The sequence below is a fragment of the Anomalospiza imberbis genome, chromosome 6, assembly GCF_031753505.1.
Source record: "Anomalospiza imberbis isolate Cuckoo-Finch-1a 21T00152 chromosome 6, ASM3175350v1, whole genome shotgun sequence".
In the NCBI taxonomy this organism is placed as follows: Eukaryota; Metazoa; Chordata; class Aves; order Passeriformes; family Viduidae; genus Anomalospiza; species Anomalospiza imberbis.
In genome coordinates this window covers 11,382,910-11,399,482 of record NC_089686.1, presented here as the reverse complement: position 1 = coordinate 11,399,482, position 16,573 = coordinate 11,382,910, and the positions used below count along the sequence as shown (strand labels likewise).

Sequence of the window (16,573 nt, the reverse complement as noted above, 5' to 3'; positions counted from 1 at the left end):
AACAGTCTCAACATTTCACTTGCATCTGCCTATTGGCTGTTGACATGAGGAAGTACTTTGAAAACATGACAAAAAATTAAACTATTTACTAACTAATTTCCAGTCTATCAGGCCAGTGTATTTCAAACACATATATCAAAGACCCACCATGATGCAATACAATCCCAGACAGAGCCAGAATGTCAGAAAGAAATTGCTCCATCGGTCATTGCTGATATCCTCTGGGAATGATGATTTGCATCTGATGAAACTTGATCTCTCCTTCTCTAATGAATAGTAAGAACAGAATAGCAAAAATCCACAGTAGCTCTGATATGTGTAACAGGTGCCAGATTTCCTAGGGAAACAAATCTTATGCAGTCAAGCTTGAGTCTGCATGAGTGGTCCCATGCATATTACCCCTTCAATAATCTTATGGACATGATCACCAATTCCAACTACATCTGATAAAAGCAGACACCTCAGAAACAATTAATTTATTAACAACATGCAGGAAAATCATTGGATGGGTGAACAGAATGGTGTTAATAAGAATTTTAACCCTAATAAGTTAAAGGTTTACTATGAACATAACCTATTAGGCTTCAGAGAATCTACTAGTATTGAGCTGTTTGGAATTTCCTAGACACTGGATAGGCTCCAACTAGAGCTTGTGCCTTATTTTAGAAAACCAGGGAAACCAGTGCCATAGCATGCAGTATTTTATTCACTTCAAACTCAGAGCAACTGTTTTTCAAAATCAATATCAGAACAAAAGAATTTGTTTTCACAAATTTACATTTACAGGTAAAATTTCAACCAAACATGGAAGGAATTTGGCTCAGTGCAGATGTGACAGAGGAATATTTTTTGGACTGCAATATGCAGGCAGTCAGAATGTACAAACAAACAGTCCTCACTCTTTGAGTCTACAGAACATGTTGATTTCCTTTTAAATCCTCCAGCAGGTTGACTAAACAAAATATTTATTTACAGCATAAAAGAGGATGAAACTCTTCAAGGACTGACATCTGAGTATCAGTGTGAAGTTATGACAGGAGGATCCACCCATTAAAGTTTTCCACTTTTACTCTGCCCAGAAACACCAGTATTGAGTATAATTGCAGATTATAAAAGAACTCACTCTTTGAATATTTTAAGAATTTTCAGCATGGCTTCAGTTTCATATCATACTGGAAATGCTTTGTAACTCAAGTGTTAACTTTCAATAAAAAGTGTTAAGGGCCTGGGCATTGAATGTTGATCCACAATGGTGCAACTCTGATAGGACTCAAAGACAGCTATTCTTAGAGAAAAGAAAAAGGACCCCATTGATGCAAGACTGGACACTCAGATTTAATATGCAGATTTTGCACAGACATCCCTAATATTTAGATATTCAGCCAACTAATGAAAATTCTTTGGACTCCTCCCTGGGAGGTAGAAGAGGCATTGTGGTTGAACAAGATGATTGAACATGAAATTCTGGAAGTGGCAGTTTCATTAGGGGGGAAAAAGAATATTTGAAAATTAAATTTGGCTGCCATATGGTGAGGGGAACTCAAACGGAAAAAAGTGTCTTCCATGCTTCAGCTGAGTTCTCTGATAGCTGACTGTGCCTGCCCCATGCAGCCTGTGGGGTTGAATGGACACCCCAGGAGGAGGCAGATGCACAGCTGGGTGACAGCTTTAACAGCTGGCTTCCATTTCTAATGTACAGTCTGAGTTCTGAGAGGATGAATGGATTCACAGATGCAGGGGTACACGTACACACATTTTTCTTTTATAATGCACATATCATCATAAAATCACCTAAAATGCTCTCTCACTCTGTGCATAATATGTCTACAGACTCCGTCATTTCTATGAAAATAGCCTTCTTTGTTCAAATTTTGTATTATCTCAGATTTCAAGACTTCATAGAAGTGTAAAAAATAAACCCTCTGCATTTAAATGAAATGGTTTGGTGATCAACAGTCTTTCTGCAGCAGTTAGCAGACAATTCCCCAGATTCTCTCAAATCTCTCTTTCCCAAATATACAAGACACTGCCAAAGTCAAAATTAAAAATTACACCTGGTGCATCATTCTAGGTAGCAGGAAGAGGCCCAGGGTTCCAAACATCAGTTACAGGTTATACCAATTTAAGAGCAGAGAAAACGCAAGTAATAGGCAAGTTGTATTTATATGTACAAATAGGATAACCATGGCCTTTCTCTGGCTTAGTGACCTTTCACAGAAGCTGCAAAGGCAATGCACCAATGCATCAGGGACACAGAAGGAGAGGGACAGACCTGACACTGAGTACCCTACGCTTGCAGAAGTTTGGAAACACTGGCAGGAGGCAGCCTAGGTCCATCTTCACTTGAATCAACAGGTGTTTAGAGTGCCCAGACTTGCTGAAAATGAAGCCCTGGTTGTCTCCACTTGGGCAACCACACTTAGAAGCACTTTTTGAAAACGTAGCCTGCAGGGAAATGAGGGTTAGCATGAAGCTGTCCTTGCTCCCAGGCCTCACACAGAGGCAGCTCTTTGACTGTAGGACTCCTTTTTCCCTCACATACCCTAGTCCTTTGCAGTGAGGTGGGGCCAGAGGGAGGCATTTTCAGCCTTCAGAGGACCTTTATACTGTATTAAAAATATGGGTTCTTTAATGTTTCCTTTCTCAAAAGTAGTAATATAAACTAACTGAGTGTGCTCTTAGGAGAGCTTCTGGCAAGGGTATGGGACAATCCTGTGCCAAACCTCATCTTTGGCATGAAGAAATAAACAGACTGTGGTTCTGCATAAAGACAAAACTTTTGGAAAGCCTTTAGAATATTTCTCATAATGAAACAGTGGGGGGGGGGGGGGTAGTTTTCTTGAAATTCTGAATACTCTCCAGAATACAAATCCAACCTTTAAATGTTTTGGTCTCTTCGATTATGAACTCAGCTTCTTCACTAAAAAATTGAAACAAATTATGAATGATGGATATGATCTGATTTTGAACAATCCTTATTAAGGCTATTTCCATACCATTTCATCTGTCTATAGTAAATAGAAATATTGTTTCAGATAAGAATTAAATTATTCTCATCACTCTACATTACAGAAAGGGAAACTGAGATTGAAAGACCATGTGCTCTGTGTAAAGCCACAAATGATCCGCTGCTCAGAATAGCAGTGCCAGATTATTTTGCTCCAAACTCTGGCTGCTGAACCCTATGCTTCTTCATAAATGATGTTCTCATTCACGGTACCTGAATGAGAATATTGTCAAAAAAAAAAAAAAAAAAAAGGGGGAAAGAAAGGCCTGGTCTTGGATTTTATTTCTGCTTGCTCCCAATAATGTTCCATAATAAAATGAATGGCAATGCAGATTGTATAGGGGATCCAGAAGAAAAGCAAACACAAAATTTCAGAAATATCTTAGTAAAAGGGTCCTGACAATTAGATTTCTCATTACATCACACACAACTTCTATGCTATAGAATAGCTCAACTTCCCATATTTAGCAAATGAAGTTTATCACATATAGATCTGAAACACACTTAGATGAAGATTGAGCATCCAAAAGGCTACTGTGGTTTGCCAATACACACACAATCCTTTTGGACTACCCAACATGTCATGAGTGTTATTAAAAGAAACTAAATACTTTAAGAACAAGTTTAAGAACATTTTAATAGTGTTCCTTTTTGATTTTGGGTGGAAAGGGATGCTGTTCTCTTCCTTTTGAGGATTATTTTTTCTAAGTACATTTCTAAATCCTACTTAGTTCTGTTTAACTCCAGCCTAGTAAACCCTTTGTGTGTTTCTTTCACTCTCAAGCCTCTTTAAGCACTTTTTAACCCAACAAGGGTTTTGCTGTATTTTTCCTTTTTGTTCTTTCAGAAATTGAGTCTCTTTGCCTACAATTTGAAGAACTTCTCCCATATACATCCAAGTCTACTGCTGTAGGCAATAGAAAAGTTTCCAAATTAATAACCTATGAAAAATGAATGAGGCAATTCTCAACTCATTAAGCTTTAAAGTTCTCTGCTTACTCCAGCAGATATGTCTGTAGTGGATTCATTCATGCCAGATCATCAGCTATTCTCTGAAATAATGGCAATAACACAAAAAATTATTTAACATATATGCCAAAGTTCTGATGTCACCATGGGACTGTTCAAGCTGGAGCCAGGACCCTGCTGGAGGTCGATCCAGACCTTGACACCAGTCTACCACTTCCAGAAAATGGACATACCTCAACTCCACAGTCCTCCATTACAGCTACATAGTTGACATATTTTCAAGCATATCACTGCAAGAAGCAGTGGTTAAGCCCAAAACTTCAAGAATTTCATTAAAAATGTACCAGTATCTGGTTATGCAAAGGCCTTTGGTTAAAGAATACATAAACTCCAAATACCACTGAGGCTTGCGGGTTGAATTTTTGGGGGTTTTGAGTTTAGGAATTTAAGTTGCATTTTACTGTGAGAAAAGAGGAAGCAAAAACAACTGAGAAATGGTACTAGTCCACTAAAAACTGGTAAGCTGTGATGCCACAATAATAAAGAAAAGGTTCACGTAGGACAGAAAGACAGGCTGTGACCTCATTTCCACTAATTATCACAGAGCTGTTTGCTGCATTTTTATGAATGCTTTCCTATCTTCCCACTTAGTATACTTTGTTTCAGTGTGGCTCCCCTTCATTATTTAGACCCCAGTTTGACAGGTAACCAGTCCAAGCTCTTATGTATGTCCAAGTGCTTCCCATCAGAATTTAGCACTTCTTATGCAAGAAGGTGAGAAGTTTTCCTTAAAAATTTCCTCCTTATTTTCATCATAACTCACTGCAGTGTCTGTAGACATGGTGTTAGCATACAGAATAGGGCAATATGGGGGCTTTTAAGTTTAAGATGCATATGGCAACATTTTAGGCTGTGATTTAGAGGCATTACTGGAGAGGTATTTCCTGTAAGTAGCACAATAAAAAAGTGGTTATTTAAAAGGGACTAACAAAGCAACAGGGTGGAAATGGCTGACCTACTGGGAGGTGCAACATGAGAGTGGCATGAAGTCAAGAGTGCAAGACAGCTGCATAGTACCTTAAGAAGCAGGATGCTGAGGATCAAGTAGCATTTATACAATAAAACCAGAGAAGAGGTTCAGTGGAGAACTTTTCCTGCATGAGTGAGAAAGCTCAAGGCCATATTTTCAACTAAGAAGGCACTAGCTGATGCAGGGGGATTCCAAGGCCTGATCCAAGTCAATGAAAAAGTCTTTACTGACCGGGTTGCCATCAGGTGATAAAGAGCCCAAGCCCTCCAGTGAATTTAGATCTTCACAGTCAGATACACCTGATCAACTGAAGTGCTGCTAGTGTTCAACCAAAATGCAAATGTGAAAAGAATATTTCTTTCACAAGTGCTTTTTAGGCAAAGCTTCAAGGCCTATCATGCACAAGCACTGAAATACACAGGCAAGTACAGACTTCCACTGGGTGAACATCTTTAAGGCCATGTGCATGCACAGTAGCTCTGAGTAGTACAGCTTGTGTTCACTCCACTGACCTCATTCTCATCCATCTATGTTTAATGTAGTCCACCACAGCAACTGAGTTCTCTACTTGCTAAATACACAATGTGCATAAATTTTGGCTTTTTCTAAATTGCCACAGAAGGTAAATTCACAATTTTTTTCAGCATAAAAGCATGGGTTTTATGCAAACTTATTTTCTTAGCAGACAATTGGAAACACATTTTAAATATATTTGTCTACTATTTAACAAAGAAAATATGAGCAGATGTTTTTTGGATGAGCTACATTGTTTATTATTTTCCTAAGATGTCCAAAACATGATACTTATTTAACCCCTAGAGTAGTGACACAGAAATGACATGATGTGCATCATACATCAAATAATGGTCACTCCTGCTGTTCTTTAGACATTTGGGGCTTAATTTGCAATTATTTGCATTTATAGAGCAAAGCTATACAATAGAAATGGGAACACATCTTCTAAGTTGATACAGAATTGATTTTCAAAGGGTGACATGCACCAAAAATCCTGTTACGTGATTAGTATAAACATGTAAACAAAAGAATGAGGAACAGCGTTGTCTGCTAATGGATTTTCAGTTATGAATTTCCATTGTTACAACATGTGATTAATTTACATGTTCAAATTAAGTCTCTATTTTTGCATGTTTAATTACGAGGTATTTAAGAGCATGGTTGGGTGTGTTTGATTATAAGCAACATCTAGGAAAAAGCTTGCAATTTGCAATTTGCTTGTCCTCATTTAAAATGTTCTCATTACATCATGGAATGAACAAGTTAAAAAAAGGAATGTCTCTGTTTCCAGCTAACAACGTACACAAGTCAAGAGCTTTCCTCCTAATATTTCCCGTAAGGATCAAAGGTATCTTTTTGACAAGCAAGTGACAGAGGGAATCTGTGAAAACAACAGTGTGCCCTTGGAGAGTCCAGTAATGCGCATACGGCAGATACTATCATTTAATCTCACTTCAGAGGTCTCCCAGTTCCAAAAAATTCAGACAACCCTAAATTTTAGTGGGATTTCCATTTCATGCCTCTGTGCCATGCATGAACAGCTCCAGGGGCTAATGGTACAATTTTCCTAGTAAAACACAAGGGTCCAACTGCAAAAGAGGGCTTAGGGCTGTCAAATAACTGGTTTTTCAGTTCAGCTGCCAAGCCAAACATTTGAAAAAGAATGTTGTTCAAACTGAACCAAATTCACAATTTTTCCAGGTTTCCACACCAAAACCACTACCATCCCCACCCAGCCCACTGTACTTCATTTAACATTAAATGTTCCATGTGTCTCAAGAGGAAGCATTTTTGGAAAATGCAAACATAAAAGACAAGGAAATACAATACAAGATTTACAAAATTGTTGTAAAGGGATTGTTCTCTCTCAGTTTTTATATACAGTTCACTCTTTGTTATACTAAGAATGCTTCCTACTGTATTGAAGCTCCCAAAGTGAGTACTATTAACATAAGGCTGGAGTATCATTCTTACTCTATTGCTCTTTCACTCTCAGCTATCATTGAAGTAGTTTGCATGAACTGGCTTATTGGACTGGTTCCATTTTGGAATTATAAAAAAGTAATTGCTGAGATACTCCTATGAGGAGTTAGAAACACAAATTCAAATTCCTGTCTTGATTGGACAGGGCATGGGTTCGAGCTATGATCTGATTTTGCTTGTGTGACTCATTACTGAAGGATTGTGAGGCAGGTTCTCACCCCTTGTATTGAAAATGGTTCACTTTGCATGCAGCACTTAAGTGGCCACCACAAAACTGAGCACCTTTAAAGCCAGTTGACTACCACAAGCCCCTGGCAGAGAGGGCATCAGACCTGCAGACAGCTCCTCTGAAGCAAAAATGTGTAAAGAGGAGCAAATGAGAACACATTGCAGCAAACCTCACTGCTGCTAATTGTTCATGTCCTGTCCCAAGAGACAAGACAGCAGGATCTAAATCTCCAGAGCAGAAGGCAGAATTAAACCACAGAATCCATCATTGCAGATGAACAGCTTAACCACCAAGAGAGGAGGTAGAAGGCCTACCTCCTTCCCACCTCTGCGAGTATTCTCAGATTAAATTTTCTGGTAGATAAGAATCACATTCTCCTAAATAATTCACTCAATGCCAGAAGTGACCTTTTTTGACACTACATTTTTCTCTTATTTTCCTAGAAGATATACACACACTTTTGAGAAAGAAACGTGCTTCAAACAGGAATATCCTGATTCTAGTAAAGCAAAAAGGCTAGTAAATATAATACCAAATTATTCTAGATAAGACTTGTTACATATTATAGATCGTGTTGATCACACACATACTCAGGGTAGTACACATATTTGGAAATGCTTGTATACATGAAGCATCAAGGCACTACACCTCAGATCAACTGCCTGATTTACAGAAAAGTACTGGAGAAAATCCAGCCTTTGCACCATTCCTACTCATTTCTACAATCTATGCTCTTTTCTGAATCTTGGCACTGTTTCCACAAGGCATTGGTTGGACAAGTAGCAAAATGTAGTATCAAATGCCTGAATTCATGAAGGCTTGTGAAGAAATGGCCCTTCTGTTTGGTAGGTTTTGTACGTCTATAGAGATGCCATAATCACAGAACCACAGAATGCTGAAGGGTTGGAATGGGCCTTAGGCACCATCTAGTCCCAAACCACCCTACCACGTGCCGGGACATCTCCCACCAGATCAAGTTGCTCAGAGCTTCCCTGTAGCCCCTCTCAAATACTGGAAGGTTGCTGAGGTCCCCACACCACCTTCTCTTCTCCAGGTTGAACAGCCCCAACTTTCTTCATCTGTGTAGGAGAAACTTAACAACTCCTCTTAACAACTTCAAGGTCCCCTCTGGACTTGCTCCAACAGTTCCATGTCCTCCTTTTACTGGGGACACCAGAACTGTATGCAGTGCTCCAGGTGGGGGTCTCACAAGAGCAGAGGGGAACAATCACTTCCTTCAGCCTGCTGGTCACATTCCTTTTGATTCAGCCCAGGATTCTTGGCAGTGATAGCAGTAAAAAAATATATTTTAAATACATTTATCAGAAGCAATGATTTCTAATATGACAGAGAATCAATATCAAACATTTTCATCTCATACTAGTCACTCACACTTGCTGAATAACGGCATGAATCAAAGCAGACCCTGTCCCAGAAGACAGATCCTAAGATGGTGTAACTATATACCTGAGCTTGCTGAAATTTAATTCCAAATATGCTTTTTCTAGGAAGAGACAGCTAAAACCTGTTAAAAGCCAACACTAACTACCATATATTTTGACAACATTTTCTTTGAATGTACCAAATAACTAGCAGGTGACACCTTTCTTTCAGCATCAGAGGTTGAAAATACGACAAATAGAAATTTTATAAAGTAGAAAAGTTTGCTTCAGAAAATGCCTTTTAAGACATGTTGAGCAGGATTAAACCAAGAAATGACATTTTTAGTCAAGTAGCGGAGATGAGAAGGAAATATATTTAAAAGGGAAAATAAAAGAAAATTGAAAGTAGTGTTATTTATTTTTTGGCATTATTAACATGTGGAAACATAGCTTTAGAAATTGCATGGAATTAAAATTATTTTGTAAATGTTACTGAATACGCTTTAATTTCTTTTGTTCTCTTTTTCATGAAGGCTTAACTTCTAATCTCCAGCAGTTATCATTATAGCTGAATCCTGCATTTATTGCTCAGGGGCAAAAAGCTATTTGCAGAAGGTTATTAGGTTTATTACGAAACAGTAGCTATGTGGAAAAAACACCATGTCTTTGAAAGAAGACCTGGCAGATAACACTTATGACTGAGTAAATTCCATAATACTTCTCTAAGCAATTGTTTTTACTTTCTGCCATGTTTTTGTGACTTTGTGCTTTTCACTCCACTTTAGGCATTCAAGTGTTTAGCTTCTTGACTAATGATGAATTTTAGCTTCTAAACGTTGCACTAATGCTTTGCTTTACCTGCCACAGGAACCCAGCTATGGCTGAGGGCATAGAGTGCACAGAACTCCAGCCATTGCCCAGGAGACACAAACACCTTCAGTCGTGGAGCTGCATTCAGAACACACCACGTAACGACAGACAAGACGTTCAGAAACCAGCAACAGCTGACATACCACACTGGCACAGCCAGAATATTTCTTCTTCTGTGCTACCTTGTTCAACAACATCTGAAGAAACTGCCTTTCACTGAACTGTGGCACACTGACCTCCCCAAAAACCCAAACAGATTATAAGAATATCTTAAAACACAGCTGGATCGCTCACAGGCAGAGTAATACATACAGAAAGCATTGCAAGACCTCTAGCTTACACAGCTTTAATGTGGGAGGGCTTTAGGTGGAACTTTTAAACATTAGCTAAGGAAAAGAGTTGTTCATATCATTTCAGCACAACTCTTTATTCATTCCATTTGGATTTCTAATTGTAGCTTTGCTCTTGTTCAGTTAGGGGATCATCAGAAATTTGCAGTATTCTGGACATTTTCAAACATTTCACATATTTTTGTCTTACAGCTGCAGTGGATCACATGACATGCAGCTGTGTTAACATATTTACGGTTTGGATACTTACAAACTCCTGCACTCTGGAGTATTATTTTTCTACTTGTTTACATTTGAGAATTACTGGATTTTGTTGGGTTTTCTAACCACAAGGTTAGAATTTATGGAGAAAAATTAAGCAATAAATAGGTACAGTGTCTTACGTTCGTTTTTCATGTCCTGCCTGCCAGCAGAAGGATTAGAGAGATAAAGCTGGTTTTCTTCTGTGAAACTGAAGCTAGTCCAGTCATAAGCTCACAAACACTCCTTTCCGTTTCAGTTATACTTTGACCACACAAGTATGGTTTACAGATTATGGAAGTTACAGAAACACATAGCAAAGAGCTCCTGACAGCCTGAATTATGTATCAGCAGGAAGAGCTTCCAAGGGACCTCTCCATCGCTGCAGTGCTGAAAAACTTCCAGGGAAAATCTTCCTGGATACTGACAATCTCATCTAACTCAGAGAAAACTGTTCTCACCCAGCTGCTTCATTGTGGGAAAGTACCAGTTCACAGAAAAATCATTCATAAACACAAAATTTTACCTCTAAAACACAGAGCAATTTGAGCCCACCTGCTCAAATTCTGTTATCAAAAATAAGTCCAAGACAAGACTCATCACTTAGTTTCATAGAGAGAAGAACAGACCCCATAATTCTTTCTAAAGGTGCATCATAAACTAAATGTACATTACCTTGTTTGAGATTTTTTTTCTTTCTTAACCCTGCAGGTTATTTTTGGTTGTTGCTGGATTTTTTTTTTAGTGCCAACAGCCTCAATAGTGGAATCCAAGGCATGCCAGACACTGATACTGGATGCTAGTAATACAATTTTTATCACAGATAAATCTGCAACTGAACATATAAAGAAAAAACTAATTGCACTACCTCTGAAGGAAATATCTGAAATTACATAGACAACACTTCTTAAATAGAAAATTTACAATGGAATTTGTTCATAAGGATTGTCGAAAGTGATTTAATTAAAACATGATGTGTCAGTCAGTTGACTGCAGATGATTCAATGGTCCATTCTCCAAATCAGCATTGTGAAGTTTGGAGAAACAATAGCAAATTCTGTGTTTGGAGACCTTGGAAGAGTACGTCACCTGCAGTCCCACAGTAAAAGTGCCTCAGAAGATACTCAATAAAGGAATGGAGTCCACCAGTCCTTTAGCTGCTGCTACAGGTGTCTCATAGGCATTAGTTTATACCTGCCACTCTCAACCTCAGACACACTTCAGTATTAAAATTTGCATTCAAATGCCATCCTCAATCCAATTTCAAAGAATAAAATAATAAGATTTTTTTTAATGCCCAACCAAATTTTCTTATTACTACCTCAAGACTTTTTCAAGAGTAAGGGGAATGATACAAATGATTAAAATTTTCCTGTCTGAGAATAAGAAGCACAATTTTGCAGAATGAATGACTCCCATTAGTTAATCTATTGCTCAACATTTAGTTCTAAATTAGAGATCAACATAATTTAGGGCATAATTCTGACTTGACCTTGCAGATCTGGTATAAGGTCTTCATTTCCAGAGAGCGCCACTGCTCTGCAACAGCTGATAAAAACTTGGACATTCTGCTCTGTAGGGAGGAACTATCCACATTTCCAAACAAGTCTTTGTGGCTTCCCGGACCTAGGTCCCGTGGGGGAGCCCACCGGTCGCAGGTCTGCAGGAGCCCCAGATGACTAAAGCTCGAATCCACCAAATAGACGGGTCGGCACACGGAGCGCTGCAGTTCTCAGAGGTTTATTCAAGGCAGGAAAAGGCAGGAAAAGGTAAAAGGAGCAAAGGGAGACAACCTCTTGAGAGGGAAGCTGCCCTGAGTGGCTGGACTCCGAGGTCTGGGTGACCAGAGCCCTCGGAGACCCCCCGAAAGAGGGGATAGGGGTTGTATCCGAGATAGAGGAGGTGGGGTCGGGGTACATACCTCCAATGGGGTAAGATCTTGTGGGAGGGATAGAGATAGTACAAACCAATGGGAGATAAGGGAAGGAGTGGTTACAAGGAGGGAACCAATAACAGAACTTAGAACAAAGAACTTTCCAGAACCTAGGATGGTACCATTGCTTAATTGACATTAACTGGGGAGGGTACACCAAATGATGGACATAGGGAACGGCGGGAATCTTATTACCATGCCCCTAGGGAACGGCGGGAATCTTATTACCATGCCCCTACACCACAGTAGTTTCCCATGGTAATCCCGGTAGATCTCTTCTGAGACCTCCTCCCACAAGTCTTCATTATAAACAGAAGTCAAAATATGGCACCTCCAAGTTTCCTGCAAGAAGGAAATGTCAACAACATTCTGTCTTAGAAAAATAAGTGCATTTCATTGTTTAGCAACAAGCTGCTCCAGGGGAATCCTGAGATTGCCCCAAGACCTAGAATTGCTTGAGGAACACCCCTGGGGAGTAGGTTGCATTCAGTCAGGGCAGATTTTCAACATCCTCAGAAATAGAACTGTTTCAGCTACAAACCCATCTGGTTTCACACACAGCCAGCTTTGATGCACTACACATTCCTGACAGCCTTTGAGTTTTGCTTATATATATGAAACAGAATCTGCATTTGGGCTCTATTTTCACCCAATATACAGTCTTGACTTCCCTTTTGTTTCCCCTTTGCCATACTGTCTGCCTGCACAAAGAACTGGATGTTAATGTATATGATCAATAGAATTATTTTTTTCTGAGACAATGCAGAGGTTTATCAAGTCTTCCCTTCAGTCTCAGTGACAATTGATGATTTCATTGAAAAAAAAAAAAAAAAAAAAAAAACCAGTCTGGTACATCCTCATGAACCTAGACAGAACTGGTTTCTTGCCAAATACACTGTCACCATCAGGGTCAAAGCTTTGCCATCAGACACCATCTGTCTCCATCTACTTCAGGTCAAACCTCTATTTAAATGTTATGAAAACAAAAAATAAAGCCAATTTTTTTTAAAGCCTATCCAATACAAGCTATCATGCCTCAAGACCACTTAACAGAAACTTGTATTATCACACACATGCACCCTTCTCATCCTGATCCAAGAAGATGGCAAGCAAGGCAACACCAAGATAAACCCCTTCATTTCATGTTTTCTGATCCTTTACCTACTACTATATCCTTATTATTACTACAACTACCACTCATCAAGGATAAGTTCTGACAGAATTCCCATTACACTTCAGCTATCCAGTTACAGTGATTTTGCTTCTGCTTTGCACTTCTGCTTAATTGCCTGATAAAGGTCCAGATACCTCTTCTGATTCTGGACAAACAAGAAAAAAACACCTTATCCTAATACCACAGCCATAATAAAAAATAAAAAAGAGACAAGATTTGCCACAGGAGTTTGATTCACAAGTGGGTGCAAGGAGCCAAAATACACAGGAAGAAAGGAGCATAGAAGTGTGAGCAGGAACAGGATGATGAACTTTTTAAGTTTATTAGTTTGACCAAATCAATTGTAGCATTATCCAGAATGACTAGCCTCTTTTCAGAAAGAACAAAACACTTGTCACAGTAAAGACTGTTGGAAGACACATTAAATATTTCTGCTTTTCCTAGTAGTCCTATCCTGCATTCTCCATTGAACAGGGAAATAATGTGATTGCAAATGGACAACAGGATCACAGATGGGAAGCAATGATGTAAGCAGCTGTGAACAGAAGGGATGTGTCCAACAGGAAGCTCTTCTGTTCAGAAATGGGTCATTCTCTGAAAGTATTTGAAAACCTTGCAGCACACTGAAATGATTCAACCCATCTCAGAAATGTTTAATGGTCTGTACAAAACAGTGTCACATAATATCAATCCTAACCACTTTGAATGAGGCAAGTTACACAGAAAAAAAGCCTGGACAATGCAGATGCCAGAAACATACCATCTGGATCCCAAGTGCCAAAAGAAGTGACAGGTTGAATGTTCAAACTCATCCTTTTCTATCTTCTATTAAATCTGCACTCCACTTTCTTTTCTATACTACTGTAACACTGTATAGAAGTGTCAACAAAGTACTTCCCAGTACTTCACTGGGAAGTAACCCAGTGTCAACAAAGGTGCAAATGTTCCTAACAAGCATCTATCTAGAGATTGTGAGAATAGCCATGATTTGCATAGTCAGTGTACAATTTGCTTTGTTTTCAGGAGTACAGCCTACTGGAATCACTTATCTGAAACAAATTTGTCTGGGTTTTGCAAGACATTAACTTGGCTGAAGATTAGAAGTGTTTACAATGTAGTCAAGTCTGCCAATCAACATGCTGCTCTGTGATTGTCCTTCACAGAATTGCATACTTCTCACCTAGATTTGCCATCTCCTGGGAAGCAAGGATTCCTTTTTTTCACCTGGAAGGTGTAGTTATCCACAGTGAGGGAATAAAGGGAAGCCAGGAACCATATAGCACTATCTCATTTCAACAGACACGCTACAGTAGCTAAGAGGCCAAGAACCAAACATTTCTATTGCATTAAAGGAATCAAATATTCGCAAGTCACAACAGCTGCGGAGGAAATCGGCCAACCCGCTGGTAAACACACAACTGGCACTGCGAGCTGCCCCAACACATCAGCGATAGTGCAGCTCTCTGCCTCCCTGCCTGGAGCCAGGACCTCTAGGAGGCACTATGGAACTGCAGTGCGGGGCACCTACGGCAGTCAGAAAAGCAGCCACAGCCATAAATCCTCTTTTCACATGTTGTTGTTCATCTGCTCTCTATGAGGAGATGATTTATTTCTGTGGTAGGGAGCTACTCAAAGGAAAGCCTCAAAACATCCTAACAAGGATAAGTGTGACATATGTGTTATGTCAGCCACTACCCATTAGAAGGCCCATTTCCTAGAACTGACATAGTTGCAAGTATTTTCTGTAAAACAGTCAAAGTGCTGACACCTTCTCTGATATTATGGAGGTCATTGTGAACTAGAAAATGCAACTTCTACTGATCTTTTTGTTTAGTCTAATTGCTCAGAACATTCTTCATAAAACAGCCATGTCAGGATACATCATGCTGTATATGTGATATACATACCACAAGATATATATCCTCCACCTCAGAATTCTGGGCTGTTCTCTCGATTGCCATGGATAATAATTCTCTCTCCACAAAGAATGAGCAGTGTTCATCCTCTACAAATCAGCATTCTGGTCAGGGGCAGAATGAGACCCCTTTGCTTCAGATAGTATGGGTGGTAAAGTTCCGTTTTTGTTCAGTTGAACGGATCTGGTACAGAACTGGAGTAACATAGTGATGAGTCAAGCTCACTATGTTTGCCCGTGGAGTATTTTATTGTGTTCTTTTTGTCTGTGGTTCATGTACATAATCAAAAAGGTCACTCTACACTGAAAGCAGTTGTTTTGCCTTTGCTAATGGAAAAACAATTCCCCATCTCACAATCCATAACAATAAAAATAAGAACAACAAAACTCCACCCACATGAAAGAACCAGCCAGCAAGAAGGTCCTATTGCACAACATCTCCCCATCTCATAGAGGCCAACCCATCCCAATTCTCCCTAGATATCTGTTCAAGAAGCTGGGCTATAAAGCATGCCCTGAAGGTGAACAGCTCCAAGAGCTTTTGGTCCTTTGCTTGATCCAAGCAATTACTGTGACTCATTGTTCTTATTTCATGACTGACTTTAGTTTAAGGTCAATGTGACAATAAGGTTGTCATGCTTGGACAGTAAATGATACACAGAAAGCAGATGCTAACAGGTGTCTTCATATTATTCCCAGTTGCCACTGGACATATATGCTTGCTGCATGTTATGATACAGACGAATTTGAATTCTGACTTAATTAATTTGTCTTTAAAATTCTTCATAACTGTTTTATTTGAACTCTACTTTTATTGCAACTTGTGGCAGTCAATAAAACTTTATGGCTTTTTTTGTACAAAGGTCAAATATGCTTAAGGCATATGATTTAATTGAAAAGTTGAAATATCTCAACTAAAAAAAACCCAACGTTTCTTAGTAACTTTTAACAGACACTTGGGTTTGATGGTTTTCTTCTGATTTTACTTCTATTTTGCTGTGGTTTCAACCAGAAGTTAATCTACAATCTTTCAAAACATAAAACACATTACCTGGAGAGAAGAAAGTGAGTTTAAAAAGTCCTTTTTATATCAGCTTGGAAAAACAATTTCACGTCTTCACCAAAATTTTCCATTTATGATACTAACAGAATTGACATGCATTACTAGCAGTAAAAGCTTCAACCTCTCCATTGAAACACTTCAAGTCTTTATGAAAACACTGTCAAAATCAGCACTACCTCCTGTGAAGGAGAGGGAGTCCAGGGTGAAGTCCAAACACAGCATGGAGATTACTCTGTAATCAGAATCAGAGGTCTGATTCACTGCTTGGTCACACAGAATTCTCCAGCCCTCCATGGCATGTTCCCCCTTTCCTCCATCAGGAAATGTTTTGCAATGGCACAAACCTTCATTGCAAATCAAAAATCAAGACAGCTCAAGGCATATATTTTGGGTTATGATTTGCAATATTCATT

The 16,573-nt window shown here is 39.1% G+C and overlaps 2 long non-coding RNA genes across 4 annotated transcripts in view; one reads left to right on the top strand and one right to left on the bottom strand.

Annotated features, from left to right (window-relative positions):
* Positions 1 to 16,573, bottom strand: part of LOC137475270 (uncharacterized) — a 101,079-nt gene that overhangs the window by 21,565 nt on the left and 62,941 nt on the right. The gene's annotated exons all lie outside the window — the stretch shown is intronic.
* On the top strand, positions 8,158 to 10,670 carry LOC137476621 (uncharacterized). Of its 3 annotated transcripts, none has more exons than XR_011000468.1 (3): positions 8,158 to 8,209; positions 8,321 to 8,430; positions 9,483 to 9,811. It is a non-coding gene; the product is annotated as an uncharacterized lncRNA (long non-coding RNA). The 3 variants fall into 3 exon arrangements; XR_011000467.1 differs by lacking the exon at positions 8,158 to 8,209 and adding an exon at positions 10,335 to 10,670 and having other exon boundaries at positions 8,223 to 8,430; positions 9,483 to 9,786; XR_011000466.1 differs by lacking the exon at positions 8,158 to 8,209 and having other exon boundaries at positions 8,223 to 8,430.